Here is a 16119-nt window from a genome sequence, read left to right on the forward strand (position 1 = left end):
AGAGACATCCCGGGAACATCAGAGACATCACAGGAGCATCAGAGACATCCCAGGAGCATAAGAGACATCACAGGAACATCAGAGACATCACAGGAGCATCAGAGACATCCCAGGAGCATCAGAGACATCACAGGAGCATCAGAGACATCACAGGAACATCAGAGACATCACAGGAGCATCAGAGACATCACAGGAGCATCAGGGACATCACAGGAGCATCAGAGACATCACAGGAGCATCAGAGACATCACAGGAGCATCAGAGAACAAGAACTTACATTCTATGAGGATGAGGGGCGGACACAAGAGCTTACAGTCTATGAGGATGAGGGGGGGCACAAGAGCTTACAGTCTATGAGGATGAGGGGAGACACAAGAGCTTACAGTCTATGAGGATGAAGGGGTGACACAGGAGTTTACAGTCTATGAGGATGAGGGGGGACACAAGAGCTTACAGTCTATGAGGATGAGGAGGGGACACAAGAGCTTACAGTCTATGAGGATGAGGGGAGACACAAGAGCTTACAGCCTATGAGGATGAGGGGTTGACACAAGAGCTTACAGTCTATGAGGATGAGAAGGTAACACAAGAGCTTACAGTCTATGAGGATGAGGGGGTGACACAAGAGCTTACAGTCTATGAGGATGAGGGGGTGACACAAGAGCTTACAGTCTATGAGGATGAGGGGGGACACAAGAACTTACAGTCTATGAGGATGAGGGGGTGACACAAGAGCTTGCAGTCTATGAGGATGAGGGGGTGACACAAGAGCTTACAGTCTATGAGGATGAGGGGGGACACAAGAACTTACAGTCTATGAGGATGAGGGGTGACACAAGAGCTTACAGTCTATGAGGATGAGGGGGGGACACAAGAACTTACAGTCTATGAGGATGAGGGGGGGACACAAGAACTTACAGTCTATGAGGATGAGGGGGTGACACAAGAGCTTACAGTCTATGAGGATGAGGGGGTGACACTAGAGGTATAAGAGCTTCTATATGGTCCAGCCATTCTTTATAATTGAACAAAATTACATAATTTAATAAATAAAAATGCTGCTGCTTGAACCAGTCATCAGTCACATCTTAAATACAAAGTCCAAAGTCAAGCTCGGTATATATCTGGTGTTTGCTGGACAAAAGACGGGAGGGGGCATAGGATGGATTAGTAAAGGGAGAGGTGACATTTCATGCAGTTAGTGATGTGATAGGCTTGCCTAAAGAGATGGGTATAAGAGCACGTTTGAAGCTTTGGAGGGTGGTTGTTGGTCTGAAAGGCCGGGGAAAGACATTCCAAAAAAATGGCTGCAGTTCTGGAGAAGTCCTGGAATTGTGAGTGAGAGGTTTGAATTAAGGTAGAGATTAATCTAATATCACTGGCAGATGGAAGAGCACGGGAAGGACAATAGACTGAAATGAGAGGAGAGAGAGGGAGGTGCAGGACTGTGCAGAGCTTTGTGGATGAGGGTTATTTTAAACTGTACAGGCGTGCTCCTACTTAAGAACACCGGATTTACAGATGGCCCCTAGTTACAAACAGACCTCTGGATATTGGTAATTTATTGTACTTTAGCCCTAGGATACAATAATCAGCTGTAACAGTTATCACAGGTGTCTGTAATGAAGCTTTATTGTTAATCCTGGTTCTTATGACAATCTAACATTCTTAAAATCCAATTGTCACGGAGACCAAATTCTGTCTGGGGTTACAATTATAAAATATACAGTTCCGACTTACATACAAATTCAACTCAAGAACAAACCTACAGAACCCATCTTGTACGTAACCCGGGGACTGTCTGTATTTGAAAGGGGACAGGCAGCCAGTGCAGTGACTGGCAGAGTCTGGAGGCATCTGTGTAGCGTTTGGCCTGAAAGACGAGTCTGGCTGCTGGATTAGGAATAGATTGTAGAGGAGAGAGTTTAGCGAGTGGAAGATGATTAGTAGGGAGTTACAGGAGTCTAGTCGAGAGTGAACAAGTGCAACAATTAGCATTTTAGAAGTTTCAATTGTTAGGAATGTTTGGATTCTGGAGATGTTTCTGAGATGCATACGGCAAGAGCGAGCAAGATATTGAATATATGGTGAAAAGGAGAGATCGTAGTCCAGCACAACCCCAAGACAGCGGCCCCGGGGCTATAGTGATGCCACAGACCAAGATGGAGAGGTCAGGATCAGTAGATGGTGGAAAGACAAGAAGTTCAGTCTTAGAAAGATTAAGTTTCAAGAAGAGAGAGGACATGATGTTAGAGACAGCAGAGAGACAGTCACTAGTGTTCTGGAGTAAGGCAGTATATAAAAATACGCATATATACACATATACATGAATATTTATGGGTTTAGACACATATATACACATAGAATGGGTTAACAAAAATATTTTATATCTATCTCAATCCATGTATTTCTATCTCTTTCTATCTATCTCTTGTTATCTCTATATATCTCTATATGTTTATATATATACAGGGTCAGACGGGGGGGGGGGGGGAGGCCCACCAAAGAAAGTGATTCTAGGAGCCCAGCGTACTGCTAAATAGAAACATTACCTACATTGCAAAGTCCGAGATCAGGGAATTATTAGGTACTGGTGGGGAAGCAGTGAAATAACTAGTACAGAATTGTCCTTCCCTCTCTCCCAGTACTCGGCTTTCTGTTTGTAATCTGAGGCTGCAGTGACCATAAGTCAGATCATTAATGTTGGGGGATGTTATAAGAGTTGGGCACACGTATATCCAGCCGCAAATGTTTGGTAAAATATACATCCCCATAGATGGCTATGGCTCCTGGGCTCGGTATGCTGAGCACAACGTCTGCTCACTGTTCTGTGCCGTGCCCACAGAAATGTCTGGCCATAAGAGCGGCTGTGGGTGTGATCTCCTATGTAGGGGGGGAGCAGTGCTCATACCTCCGCCTCTGCAGCGCACCGATGTGCACTCGTCCGGGCTATTCCCACGTGTATGCAGCCTTACCCCTGGTTTCCCGGGCTTCCTGCTGGGGCTGGGCTGTGGTCAGGGACATAGGCGTCAGCTCCAATGGATCTGTTACCAGAAGGGTCTAGAAGTGATGACTTATTGCTGCAAAATTTTCTGCCAATTGTCATGATGTCATCCATCATCCACTAGGCCCCTCTGTCCTCCTTCTAGGCCCCCTTATTACCCCTTAGGCCCCTCTTTCCCCCTTCCAGGCTCTCATTCCATGTATATTCTTTTATGTTAAACCTCCTCTTCACTTTGTCATCTTCTGGCGCTAATAACTTTTTCATATTTCGGTGTACAGAGCTGTGGGAGGTGTCACTTTTGTGAGATGAGGTGTCGCTTTTATTGCTACCATTTTGAAGACTGTACGGCCTTTTGATCACTTTTTAGAGTATTTTTGATATTTTTGGAAATGGCAAGAAAATTGTATTTTCGTCTTTAAGAGCTGTTTTCCATTATGGGGTTACACCCGGGAAAAAAATTAATTTTTAGAGATTTGACATTTTGGGATACGGTTAAATTTTTTTTAAAAATTGGTTTATTATTATTTTTTTTTTTTTTACTATTTTTCAGCCCCCCCCCTAGGATACTTTAACCCTAGGTTGTCTGATTGATCCTACTGTATACAGTATGGCAGTATATGGGGATTTTGCACATCATCTATTACTATGTACAAATGGCACATTGTAACGGATCAGCTAAAAACAGACAGCATCTGGTCTTTGTAGGACCCAAGGCTGTCATAGAAGCAGATGGCCGCTCGACAATTACGTATTTGGGAGCGATGTTCTAGGCCAATATGGCAATGCTTTTTATTGACGGTGGCAGCTTTGCAGGGTGTTACCGGCTGGTGTTTGCTGCAATATGCAGTGCACTCACCTTCTATGGAGAAGGCTAAGCTTGTGATCCCTCTCCATACACCCACAGCCAATGTACTAAAACGTCATACGTCGGTAAGGGGTTAACGCCATTATGATGTACATGCACGTCAAAAATGCAATAAGTCTGACAGGTGCCATTTAATTACTGTTCTCCTGCACCAATTCCTGCAGGATTTATATACAAGAACATACATGTACAATCTTCTTTACACAAATGGAGGGGTTATCATATGATGAAGTCCCCACCCCGCCGGATACATCTGGGTTGCACAGGATACGATGATACATCATGCCCTGCACAGCATGGAATTGCTTAATCATGAAAGTTCAGAGGTTATAGCGAGGACACAGGCGCCGCTGTCTGCATCTCCTTCATGCTCTCCTGGTGTGGAGAAGGAATGGAGGGCAAAATAATCTTACTTAAATAATTCTTTTTTGTGTGGGCGCCACATTTCCATTGGACATAGATGTGGCTCACGGTCCGGCTTTATAATGACCCCCACATTGTATGATGCCCCCTGTTCTGTAGCCCTGCCCATATAATTTCTCATTAAATGTTGCCCTGCCTTTTTAAAGGCTCCGTCTTTTGTATTCCCCTGGTAGTAGCCCCATCTCTCTAGGTCCCTTCCCCTAGACTTATTCTGCTTTCCTGTAGCGCCTCCATCTGTAAAGGCCCCATTTTTGTAGCCTTCTTGTTCATGACGATGTGAAAAGGAAAAGATACGATTCATTTCACTGCAGTAAAACTATTAATAATGTTTTTTCAGCCTCTGCTGTGTGCGGCTGTGAAGCGGACAGGAGTGATGATGTCATCACACGGAGACGGCTGGTCTCTGCCACACTGCAGCAGCAGAAGGTCATCATTACATTCACCTCAAGCTGGGACTGTCCCAAAAATCAGGGACTCTACTGCTTGATCCGGGATGGTTGGGACACACTTGTTTACTGTGAATTGGCTATTAGGGAAGGGATTTTCCTTGCATTAGTGATTTACTGTAATTCACATATGACTATAATGCTGATGGAGGCTTCAAGGCTACGTATTAGGGGGGGCCATTGGGGGTCACCTGTTTAATTCGGTTGGGGTTATGGGGGTCAGCATTATTATTAGGGAGCTCTCAGGGGCTGCAGTATAATGAGGGGGCTCTAGGGTGTCACCAGTATTATTAGTGGGGCTCTGGAGGATCAGCATTATTAGAGAGGTTCTGAGAGGGTGCAGTATTATTAGGGGGATCCAGCATTATTAGGAGGTCTTCATTTTTTAATATTGTCTGCTCTGATATGTGTCTGCTCTTGGGGCCTTTGTTATTGCAGTTTGGCTACTGTGGGGTCTCTATACTATTATTCATCTTCTGGTCTGGTTTAGAGATGAGCGAGCACTAATGCTCAGGTGCTCGTTATTCGAGACAAACTCTTCCCGATGCTCGAGTGCTTGTCTCGAATAACGAGCCCCATTGAAGTCAATGGGAGACTCAAGCATTTTTCAAGGGGACCAAGGGTCTGCACAGGGAAGCTTGGCCAAACACCTGGAAACCTCAGAAAATGATGGAAACACCACGGAAATGGACAGGAAACAGCAGGGGCAGCATGCATGGATGCCTCTGAGGCTGCTTAATCGCACCATTATGTCAAAATTATGGGCAACAGCATGGCCATGACAGAGTGACCGAATCAGGCTAGATAGCATCTAAAACATCCAATAATTGACACTGACACTATAGAAGATGGCATGCAGAGGCAGCGGCAGCAGCGGCAGGCTAGAGAGTGGCATGGCGACATACCCCAAATGGACTCAGGCTTCAAACCAATGGGTGGCAGAGAGGAACCAAAGGAGGTGAGCAAGAAGCGCTGAAATGATTTCCTATGTGAACAAAAGGTTGACGGTATATTTAGTCGATAACACAGCATGGTGGCGACATAGTGACCAAGTTCCATAACGTATCTGGTGAAACACCCGAAAAATGAGCCTGACACAGCTCGTTTGATAATGGGACGACATGTGGAGGATCGTGGAGGCGAAATGGACAGGAAACAGCAGGGGCAGTATGCATGGATGCCTCTGAGGCTGCCTAATCTTGGGATGGAGCTGGCGGTCCGCTGCCAGGCGAGCTTTTGCCTGTCCAAGCCCCTGTCTCTCGGCTCCTCCCCACCCAAAATGAGCCTGGGGGCCAGAAGCGTTTCCTTTGAAAAAAGTATCATTTTCAAAGCAGGCGGGGGCTACAAACAGCACTTCTAAGAACCTTTTGGATAAGATCAAGTGTAGTACTGTTTGGTTACGGCGGGTGAGGGGAATGTAAACAGATGCGCAAGAAGCGCTGGAATAATATCGGTACATGATAAAAGTTTGCCAGTATATTTTGTGGATAACACAGCAGGGTGGCGACAAAGTTAACAAGTTTGATGTGGAAGCCATGAAAACAACCCAAAATTCTGCCTGACACAGCTCGTTTGCTAAGGGGACGATGTATCGAGGCAGCTATATGGACGACTTTGGGAGGCAGCTATGGAGATGATGTGTGGAGGTAGCAATGGAGACAACGTGTGGAGGCAGCTATAAAGGCGACGTGTGCAGGCTGCTATGGAGACAATTAAATTTGGATAGTATGAGAAATTTAGTGGCACTTATCAAATTTATCTAGCCGTCCTTATGTGCTACCACCTTATCCCTAAAACACCCAATGGGAAAAAGTAAAAGCTATTGCATAAAATGTAAGTGTAGGTGGGCACTAATAAGGAAGGTTCCGGATTTCTTAGATAAATTAATATTTATTTGTACATCCAAAAAACATACAGATATAAAAATCAGACCTACAGACGTCTGTGTTAAAAATTGGTCTTTGTAACAAAAGGACAACTAGCTTGAAAAAATAAAAAATAAAAAATATAGCGCTTTAGAGATATGTCAAAAATTTATTTTAAGTTAAAAAATGGAGAGGAAAAGGTGATATCTTTTTGAAGGGTTCAGAGTTCGGATGCCGTATGAGAGGTAGGTATCCAGGAGGTATTTTAAGTGGCTGGCAAGATATAGGGCCCTATATCTGCATTGTAAGGCTAAAAATCGGATCGGACCAGTATAAATGACACTCACGGTTAGACGGTTCTGGCTTGTTTTCATATTAGACAAAGTTTCTTCGCAATGGAGAATAATGAAAGGCAGTATGGGCTGGGTACACTTTGGCGTCTCCACCGCCGCGTGTGTTGCGCAATGGCGCTCCAAGGTAGGTATTCTGGCGCGAGTCCTGCGTCAAGCAGCAAAGCTTTTGTTCCGTCTTCTCCTTTTGCAGTCCCAGTCAATCGTCTTGTATCAGGTGGATGATAGCTGCACACAACGGAGTGTGTCCACCCCAAGCAATAGAGTTTACAACACAGGATATTCTGCTATAAATCTCTTATTGTGTTTTGAGTTCTTGGTGCTTTTTTGTGAGTGGTTGTTAGATGGGTCTCGATCCTATGATTTATAGCTGTGACTGTGGCTAGACGCGTTTCAGAGCAAACAGCTCTTTCCTCAGTAGCCTTTAACTGATGTTACAGTGCAACCCACCCACACGCCCAAGCCCTCAACGTCCACATCTCCAAAGTACTCAGCCTGGAGATGCTGCCCTATAGGCTGGTAGAGACCGAGGCCTTTCGCAACCTCATGGCGGCGGCCGCCCCTCGGTATTCGGTCCCCAGCCGCCACTACTTTTCCCGATGTGCCGTCCCAGCCCTGCACAAGCACGTGTCAGAGAACATCATCCGTGCCCTGACCAACGCCGTTTCTGACAAGGTCCACCTGACCATGGACACGTGGACGAGTGCTGCCGGGCAGGGCCACTATATATCGCTGATGTCACATTGGGTTAACTTGGTGGAGGCTGGGACCGAGTCTGACCCTGGGGCTGGTCATATACTGCCGACGCCGAGGATTGTGGGGCCTACCTCTGTCCAGGTCTCTCAGGCCTACTATGCCTCCTACTCCTCCCACCCCTCCCCCACCTCCTCCTCCGAATTACCATCTGTGGGCATGGCGCCATCAGTCGGTAGCTCTAAGCACAGCAGCAGTGCCGTCATTAAGCGACAGCAGGCGGTGCTCAAACTGCTGAGCCTAGGCGATAAAAGGCACACCGCCCAAGAGCTATTACAGGGCATCACGGCGCAGACTGATCTGTGGCTGGCACCGCTGAACCTGAAGCCAGGCATGGTTGTGTGTGACAATGGCCGTAACCATGCCTGGCCCACGTGTTAAATCTCATAGTTCAGCGGTTCCTCAAGACATACCCCAATCTGTCTGATTTGCTCACGAAGGTGCGCCGCATCTGTGCGCTTTTCAGGAAGTCCAGCACAGATGCTGCCACTCTCAGAGCAGCTCAGCGCCGCCTCCAACTGCCCGCTCACCGACTGTTGTGCGACGTGCCCAAGAGGTGGAATTCAACATTAACCATGTTATCCAGAGTTTACCAGCAGCGCAGAGCGATTGTAGAGTGCCAGATGTCAACTTCCACCAGAACTGGTAGTCAGGTTAGTCAGCTTCCTCAAGTCTACAATGAGGAGTGGACGTGGATGTCTGATATCTGTCAGGTGCTGAGTAACTTTGAGGAGTCAACACAGATGGTCAGTGGCGATGCCGCCATCATCAGCCTCACCATCCCGCTGCTTGGCCTGTTGAAAAACTCTCTGGTCAGCATGAAGTCGGAAGCTTTGCGCTCGTCACAAGAGACGGGGGAAGAAGATTCCCTTGTTGATAGCCAAAGCACCCTCAGGTCTGTTTCTCAGCGCATATCGGAGGAGGTGGAGGAGGATGAGGAGAAAGAGGAGGAGAATGTTGGCAAGACAGAAGAGGGGACCATTGCTCAGTCCTTCACTGTTCAGCATGTATGGGCAGAAGAAGAGGAGTTGGAGGAGTTGGAGGAGGAGGAAATGGACAGTCAGGCCAGTGAGGGGAGTGAATTCTTGCGCGTTGGTACTCTGGCGCATTTGGCAGATTTCATGCTAGGTTGCCTATCCCGTGACCCTCGCGTTCAAAGAATTTATTGCAGCACCGATTACTGGGTATTCACTCTCCTGGACCCACGGTACAAGCAAAATCTTTCCACTCTCATCCCTGGAGAGGAAAGGAGTGTGAGAATGCATGAATACCAGCAGGCCCTGGTGCACAAGCTGAAACAGTATTTCCCTTCTGACAGCGCTAGCGGCAGAGGGCGTACTTCTGCGGGACAAGTAGCGAGGGAGAGTAGGCGAGCAGGCAGCTTGTCCAGCACTGGCAGGGATAAGCTTTACAAGGCCTTTGCCAGTTTTATGTCACCCAAGCAAGACACTGTCACCTGTCCCCAGTCTCGGCAGAGTAGGGCTGATCTTTACAGAAAGATGGTGAGGGAGTACGTAGCTGACCATACCATCGTCCTAAATGATCACACAGCTCCCTACAACGACTGGGTTTCAAAGCTGGACATGTGGCACGAACTGGCGCTGTACGCCTTGGAGGTTCTTGCCTGCCCTGCCGCTAGCGTGTTGTCCGAGCGGGTTTTCAGTGCAGCTGATGGCATCATCACCGATAAGCGTACACGCCTGTCGACTGACAGCGCTGACAGGCTGGCGCTTATCCAGATGAATAAAGCCTGGATTTCTCAGGGTTTCCATTCTCCACCAGGTGAAAGAAACTCAACCTGAATAATGTATGCACTCCTCCTACTCATTTTCCTCCTTCTCGTCCTCTTTGTACACTAAAGCAGAGGAAACTGGCTATTTTTTGCCAGGGCCAACTGGCTCTAGTTATAGTACTCTATGTATTTAATTTTTCTGGAGGACCACCTACCTGCTCCTCTGGTTTGAAAACTTTTTTGGACTGCCACATACAGGCACTATCCAAATTGAAATGTCTCCATAGCAGCCTCCACACATCGTTTTTATAGCTGCCTCCACACGTTTTCTCCATTGCTACCTCCACACATCATCTCCATAGCTGCCTCCCAAAGTCGTCCATATAGCTGCCTCCATACATCGTCCCATAAAAAAAAATCGTCAGACTGTGCCTAATTCAATCAAACCCCTAATAAATTGCCCCACTTAGGTGTTTGAGATGGATATGTGTGTCACTAAGAGCTAAATAGGACGTTCCCAAGTCTCCCTGCAAATTCGTCACAATATGGAACTAGCTGCACTACTAGTGCCAGCAAGGCCAGCCACAAGCAAACAAAAAAAAAATATATATATAACGCTATTCTAGCCCTAACAAGGGCTGTTGGGTTCTTGTAGAATCACTCCTGCATAACAGTAAGCTAATAGAACACCCTAACGCTTTCCCTGACAAGCAGCAGCTCTCTCCCTAGCGGCATCCAGACAGAGAATGATCCGAGCAGCGCGGGCAGCGGCTAGTCTATTCCAGGGTCACCTGATCTGACCAGCCAACCACTGCTATCAACGTGTAAGGGTACCCGTCATGCTGGGTGGAGTGCAGAGTCTCCTGGCTTGTGATTGGCTCTGTTTCTGGCCGCCAAAAATCAAAACGGCGGGAGATGCCATTTTCTCGAGCGGGCGAAGTATTCGTCCGAGCAACGAGCAGTTACGAGTACGCTAATGCTCGAACGAGCATCAAGCTCGGACGAGTGCGTTCGCTTATCTCTACTCTGGTTGTATTTATGAGCTAGGACAGGGTCTGTATTAGTTATTGGCTAGTCTGGGGTCTGTATTAGTTATGGGCTGGTCTGGGGTCTGTATTAGTTATGGGCTGATCTGGGGTCTGTATTAGTTTTTGTCTGGTCTGGGGTCTGTGTTAGTTTTTGTCTGGTCCGGGGTCTGTATTAGTTATAGGCTGGTCCGGGGTCTGTATTAGTTATTGTCTGGTCTGGGGTCTGTATTAGTTATTGGCTAGTCTGTGGTCTGTATTAGTTATTGTCTTGTCTGGGGTCTGTATTATTTATTGTGTGGGCCGGGGTGTGTATTATTTATTGTCTGGTCTGGGGTCTGTATTAGTTATTGTCTGGGCCTGGGTGTGTATTAGTTATTGTCTGGTCTGGGGTCTGTATTAGTTATTGTCTGGTCTGGGGTCAGTATTAGTTATTGTCTGGTCCGGAGTCTGTGTTAGGTATTGTCTGGTCTGGGGTCTCTATTAGTTATGGGCTGATCTGGGGTCTGTATTAGTTATTGTCTGGTCCGAAGTCTGTATTAGCTATTGTCTGGTCTGGGGTCTGTATTAGTTATTGGCTAGTCTGTGGTCTGTATTAGTTTTTGTCTGGTCTGGGGTCTGTGTTAGTTTTTGTCTGGTCCGGGGTCTGTATTAGTTATGGGCTGGTCCGGGGTCTGGGGTTAGTTATTGTCTGGTCTGGGGTCTGTATTAGTTATTGGCTAGTCTGTGGTCTGTATTAGTTATTGTCTTGTCTGGGGTCTGTATTATTTATTGTGTGGGCCGGGGTGTGTATTATTTATTGTCTGGTCTGGGGTCTGTATTAGTTATTGTCTGGGCCTGGGTGTGTATTAGTTATTGTCTGGTCTGGGGTCTGTATTAGTTATTGTCTGGTCTGGGGTCAGTATTAGTTATTGTCTGGTCCGGAGTCTGTGTTAGGTATTGTCTGGTCTGGGGTCTCTATTAGTTATGGGCTGATCTGGGGTCTGTATTAGTTATTGTCTGGTCCGAAGTCTGTATTAGCTATTGTCTGGTCTGGGGTCTGTATTAGTTATTGGCTAGTCTGTGGTCTGTATTAGTTTTTGTCTGGTCTGGGGTCTGTGTTAGTTTTTGTCTGGTCCGGGGTCTGTATTAGTTATGGGCTGGTCCGGGGTCTGGGGTTAGTTATTGTCTGGTCTGGGGTCTGTATTAGTTATTGTCTGGTCGGGGTGTGTATTAGTTATTGTCTGGTCTGGGGTCTGTATTAGTTACTGGCTACTCCATAGTCTGTATTAGATATTGGCTACTCCAGGGTCTGTATTAGTTATTGTCTGGTCTGGGGTCTGTATTAGTTATTGTCTGGTCTGGGGTCTGTATTAGTTATTGTCTGATCTGGGGTCTGTATTAGTTATTGTCTGGTCCGGGGTCTGTATTAGTTTTTTTCTGGTCTGGGGTCTGTATTAGTTATTGGCTAGTCCGGGGTCTGTATTAGTTATTGTCTTGTCCGGGGTCTGTATTAGTTATTGTCTGGTCCGGGGTCTGTATTAGTTATTGTCTGGTCCGGGGTCTGTATTAGTTTTTGTCTGGTCCGGGGTCTGAATTAGTTATTGGCTAGTCCGGGGTCTGTATTAGTTATTGTCTTGTCCGGGGTCTGTATTAGTTATTGTCTGGTCCGGGGTCTGTATTAGTTATTGTCTGGTCCGGGGGCTGTATTAGTTATTGTCTGGTCTGGGGTCTGTATTAGTTATTGGCTAGTCTGGGGTCTGTATTAGTTATTGTCTGGTCCGGGGTCTGTATTAGTTATTGTCTGGTCTGGGGTCTGTATTAGTTATTGGCTAGTCTGTGGTCTGTATTAGTTATTGTCTGGTCTGGGGTCTGTATTAGTTATTGGCTAGTCTGGGGTCTGTATTAGTTATTGTCTGGTCCGGGGTCTGTATTAGATATTGTCTGGTCTGGGGTCTGTATTAGTTATTGGCTAGTCTGTGGTCTGTATTAGTTATTGTCTGGTCTGGGGTCTGTACTAGTTATTGTCTAGTCTTGGGTCTGTATTAGTTATTGGCTAGTCTATGGTCTGTATAAGTTATTGTCTGGACCGGGGTCTGTATTAGTTATTGTCTGGTCCGGGGTATGTATTAGTTATTGGCTAGTCTGTGGTGTGTATTAGTTATTGTCTGGTCCGGGGTCTGTATTAGTTATTGTCTGGTCTGGGGTCTGTATTAGTTATTGGCTAGTCTGTGGTCTGTATTAGTTATTGTCTGGTCCGGGGTCTGTATTAGTTATTGTCTGGTCTGGGGTCTGTATTAGTTATTGGCTAGTCTGGGGTCTGTATTAGTTATTGTCTGGGGGGGGGTGTATGAGTTATTGTCTGGTCTGGGGTCTGTAATACTTATTGTCTGGTCTGTGGTCTATATTAGTTATGGGGTGGTCCGAGGTCTGTATTAGTTACTGTCTAGTCTGGGGTCTGTTTTAGTTATTGTCTAGTCTGGGGTCTGTATTAGTTATTGTCTAGTCCGGGGTGTGTATTAGTTATTGTCTAGTCTGGGGTCTGTATTAGTTAATGTCTGGTCCGGGATCTGTATTAGTTATTGTCTGGTCTGGGGTCTGTATTAGATATTGTCTGGTCCGGGATCTGTATTAGTTATTGTCTAGTCCGGGATCTGTATTAGTTATGGGCTGGTCTGGGGTCTGTATTAGTTATTGTCTGGTCTGGGGTGTGTATTAGTTATTGTCTGGTCTGGGGTCTGTATTAGTTATTGGCTAGTCTGGGTTCTGTATTAGTTATTGTCTAGTCTGGGGTCTGTATTAGTTATTGGCTAGTCTGTGGTCTGTATTAGTTATTGTCTGGTCTGGGGTCTGTATTATTTATTGTGTGGGCCGGGGTGTGTATTAGTTATTGTCTGGTCTGGGGTCTGTATTAGTTACTGTCTGGGCCTGGGTGTGTATTCGTTATTGTCTGGTCTGGGGTCTGTATTAGTTATTGTCTGGTCTGGGGTAAGTATTAGTTATTGTCTGGTCCGGGGTCTGTGTTAGGTATTGTCTGGTCTGGGGTCTGTATTAGTTATTGTCTGGTCCGGGGTCTGTGTTAGGTATTGTCTGGTCTGGGGTCTGTATTAGTTATTGGCTAGTCTGGGTTCTGTATTAGTTATTGTCTAGTCTGGGGTCTGTATTAGTTATTGGCTAGTCTGTGGTCTGTATTAGTTATTGTCTGGTCTGGGGTCTGTATTATTTATTGTGTGGGCCGGGGTGTGTATTAGTTATTGTCTGGTCTGGGGTCTGTATTAGTTATTGTCTGGGCCTGGGTGTGTATTAGTTATTGTCTGGTCTGGGGTCTGTATTAGTTATCGGCTAGTCTGGGGTCTGTATTAGTTATTGTCTGGTCTGGGGTCTGTTTTAGTTATTGTCTGGGCCTGGCTGTGTATTAGTTATTGTCTGGTCTGGGGCCTGTATTAGTTATTGTCTAGTCTGGGTTCTGTATTAGTTATTGTCTGGTCTGGGTCTGTATTAGTTATTGTCTGGTCCGGGGTCTGTATTAGTTAATGTCTGGTCTGGGGTCTGTATTAGTTATTGTCTGGTCTGGGGTGTGTGTTAGTTATTGTCTGGTCTGGGGTCTGTATTAGTTATTGTCTGGTCCGGGGTCTGTATTAGTTAATTTCTGGTCTGGGGTCTGTATTAGTTATTGTCTGGTCTGGGGTCTGTATTAGTTATTGTCTGGTCTAGGGTCTGTATTAGTTATTGTCTGGTCTGGGGTCTGTATTAGTTATTGTCTGGTCTAGGGTCTGTATTAGTTATTGTCTGGTCCGGGGTCTGTATTAGTTATTGTCTGGTCTGGGGTCAGTATTAGTTATTGACTGGTCCGGGGTCTGTGTTAAGTATTGTCTGGTCTGGGGTCTGTATTAGTTATTGTCTGGTCCGGGGTCTGTGTTAGGTATTGTCTTTTCTGGGGTCTGTATTAGTTATTGTCTGGTCCGGGGTCGGTATTAGTTATTGTCTGGTCTGGGGTCTGTATTAGTTATTGTCTGGTCTGGGTCTGTGTTAGGTATTGGCTAGTCTGGGATCTGTATTAGTTATTGTCTGGTCTGGGGTCTGTATTAGTTATTGTCTGGTCTGGGGTCTGTATTAGTTATTGTCTAGTCTGTGGTCTGTATTAGTTATTGTCTGGTCTGGGGTCTGTATTAGTTATTGGCTAGTTTGTGGTCTGTATTAGTTATTGTCTGGTCTGGGGTCTGTATTAGTTATTGTCTAGTCTGGGGTCTGTATTAGTTATTGTCTGGTCTGGGGTCTGTATTAGTTATTGTCTGGTCTGGGGCCTGTATTAGTTATTATCTAGTCTGGGGTCTGTATTAGTTATTGTCTGGTCTGGGTCTGTATTAGTTATTGTCTGGTCCGGGGTCTGTATTAGTTAATGTCTGGTCTGGGGTCTGTATTAGTTATTGTCTGGTCTGGGGTGTGTATTAGTTATTGTCTGGTCTGGGGTCTGTATTAGTTATTGTCTGGTCCGGGGTCTGTATTAGTTAATGTCTGGTCTGGGGTCTGTATTAGTTATTGTCTGGTCTGGGGTCTGTATTAGTTATTTTCTGGTCTAGGGTCTGTATTAGTTATTGACTGGTCCGGGGTCTGTGTTAGGTATTGTCTGGTCTGGGGTCTGTATTAGTTATTGTCTGGTCCGGGGTCTGTGTTAGGTATTGTCTGGTCTAGGGTCTGTATTAGTTATTGTCTGGTCCGGGGTCTGTATTACTTATTGTCTGGTCCGGGATCTGTATTAGTTATTGTCTGGTCTGGGGTCTGTATTAGTTATTGTCTAGTCTGTGGTCTGTATTAGTTATTGTCTGGTCTGGGGTCTGTATTAGTTATTGTCTGGTCTGGGGTCTGTATTAGTTATTGGCTAGTCTGTGGTCTGTATTAGTTATTGTCTGGTCTGGGGTCTGTATAAGTTATTGTCTAGTCTGGGGTCTGTATTAGTTATTGTCTGGTCTGGGGTCTGTATTAGTTATTGTCTGGTCTGGGGCCTATATTAGTTATTGTCTGGTCTGGGGCCTGTATTAGTTATTGTCTAGTCTGGGGTCTGTATTAGTTATTGTCTGGTCTGGGTCTGTATTAGTTATTGTCTGGTCCGGGGTCTGTATTAGTTAATGTCTGGTCTGGGGTCTGTATTAGTTATTGTCTGGTCTGGGGCCTGTATTAGTTATTGTCTAGTCTGGGGTCTGTATTAGTTATTGTCTGGTCTGGGTCTGTATTAGTTATTGTCTGGTCCGGGGTCTGTATTAGTTAATGTCTAGTCTGTGGTCTGTATTAGTTATTGTCTGGTCTGGGGTCTGTATTAGTTATTGTCTGGTCTGGGGTCTGTATTAGTTATTGTCTGGTCTAGGGTCTGTATTAGTTATTGTCTGGTCCGGGGTCTGTATTAGTTATTGTCTGGTCTGGGGTCTGTATTAGTTATTGTCTGGTCCGGGGTCTGTGTTAGGTATTGTCTGGTCTAGTGTCTGTATTAGTTATTGTCTGGTCCGGGGTCTGTATTAGTTATTGTCTGGTCCGGGATCTGTATTAGTTATTGTCTGGTCTGGGGTCTGTATTAGTTATTGTCTAGTCTGTGGTCTGTATTAGTTATTGTCTGGTCTGGGGTCTGTATTAGTTATTTTCTGGTCTGGGGTCTGTATTAGTTATTGGCTAGTCTGGGGCCTGT

The sequence above is a fragment of the Engystomops pustulosus genome, chromosome 3 (genome assembly GCF_040894005.1).
Source record: "Engystomops pustulosus chromosome 3, aEngPut4.maternal, whole genome shotgun sequence".
NCBI lineage: Eukaryota > Metazoa > Chordata > Amphibia > Anura > Leptodactylidae > Engystomops > Engystomops pustulosus.